Here is a 2,050-nt window from a genome sequence, read left to right on the forward strand (position 1 = left end):
GATCAGCTGCAAAGTTACAGAAGAGCATCATGTGAGCGGCAGTTTCTTCATGGTCTCCACACAGCGAGCAGCGAGAGGGTCCAATAACGCCTCTTTTACGAAGCCTGTCCTCGGTCAAAATTCTGTGATGGCAAAGAAGCTAGCAAAAGGTGTCTATCTTGGGGATCGTTGTCTGAGACCAGATCCCCTGCCAGGGCTTCGGGTCAGGCGGAACATTCGGATGCTGAGAGAGCTGTTTGTAACCCTATGAAACTGTGTAACTTCCTGGGATCGAACCCCATCCCCGAGTATCTGCTTTTCTGATATTCAATGGGGCTTTGCCTTTTAAGTGGGTGAGAAGGGTGGCATAATCTTTGGATAGGTGCGATGGCACCTCAAGATTTCCCCATCTCTGCCAGTTGTTATTCTCCCATTGTAATAAGTCCCACAGCGTTTTAACGCCTGCTCTATCCATCCACTCTTTTAACTGAGCCAGAGAGCAATCATCAGCAAGGGGGTCGCTGCCCATAATGCGGTCCTCCCAGATGTTGATGCACTTTTTGTTTCCAGGAATCCAGTGCACATGCAATTTAATTAACGCAGGGGCTTTTTCGCACAATTTATGTATCATAGTTCCAGATATGGTGATAGGATTGTCCAGGCAGCATGCTCTCTACCCACGGAAGTATTTTTTCCATAACGCAAGCTGAGCCCAACCCGGGTTTGGAGCAATTATCCTCCATAACAGTTTTACACCCAATGCGATATTTTGTTTGCTGATATTCTTAAAGTGCAGTCTGCCTTCCATTTTGGGCAAGGAGATTGTGTCCTAGCTTATTAATGGAATTCTCTTCTCATTTGCTTTGCCACCTTTCCAAAAAAAGTTTCTTATGTACTCCTCCATTTTCCTCGTGATGCCAATAGGAGCCATCATAACTGCAGCCTGATAAATGGGAAGGCTATTCAAAACAGCTTTTATTAGCACTGTCTTACCTGCTAGGTTGAGCCAGTTGAATCCCCAGGATCGAATTTTAGACTTGAATTTTTCCAACAGAGGCAACCAATCTCTGCTGAGGGCTCTTTTTTGGAAGACAGGGAGCCCCAAATACTTGAAGGATGACCAAGTAGAGGAGGCTGCAAAACCAAAATAGTTAGAAATGGCTTGAATCATTCTGATTGTTGCATTCTAGCAGAAGATATGACATTTGCCTTTATTGAGGCTACTTCCTGAGTCTTCACAATAGGCATCCACCACTTCTTTAAATCTTTTAGCCAAGGACAAGGAGGCAACACCTAGTAGGAGAGAGTCATCTGCGAACACTGCATGGTTTATGCTTTTGACACCTCTTACGATGTTTAGTCCCATTATTTCTTGGTCCGACTGCTTTTTATTCAAGAGGAAACTGAGGACAGAAGCTTGGAGGACAAAGAGCAAGGGGGACAGAGGACACCCTTGCCTCAGCCCTCTAGAGGCTTTGAAAAAGTCAGTGGCCCTCCCATTCACCAAAGGGGCGATCCATGGCTCACTGATACATGCCTTGATCCAGTTGATGAATTTGGGGCCAAACCCAAATTTGTGCAAGACATCCAACAGAAATCTGTGTCTCACCCTATCAAAGGCGCTTTCAAGGTCTAATTTGACAACCATTCCTTTCTCTTTTTAGGTCAAGCTTGAGTGAATCGCCTCTTGGACCAGGATAAAATTATCCACTATCTGTCTTCCCTGAATAAAACCTCCCTGATTCTCTGGAATAATGAAAGGAAGAATAGTTTTCAGTCTGTTGGCAATCACTTTTGTTATCAGTTTGTAACCTATGTTGCAAAGGGAGATAGGGCGAAATCTGGAGAAGGTGTTGGCTCCTTTTTCCTTAGGGATAAGGGCCAAGAAAGCCGAGTTGGTGCTTCCCCCTATTTTCTGACAATCTTGAGATTTCCGGACCATTCTGCATAAATCTTTTTTTGCACAATCTGCCAACAATTCTGCAAGAATCTGGCAGTGAAGCCATCTGGGCCCGAGGCCTTATCAGGCTCCATGGCAAAGAGAGCGGTTTTGATTTCATCATTAGTGACT

The sequence above is a fragment of the Pinus tabuliformis genome, chromosome 9 (assembly GCF_031772625.1).
Source record: "Pinus tabuliformis cultivar Carrire ecotype Pingquan chromosome 9, CPIR1, whole genome shotgun sequence".
NCBI classification, from domain to species: Eukaryota; Viridiplantae; Streptophyta; class Pinopsida; order Pinales; family Pinaceae; genus Pinus; species Pinus tabuliformis.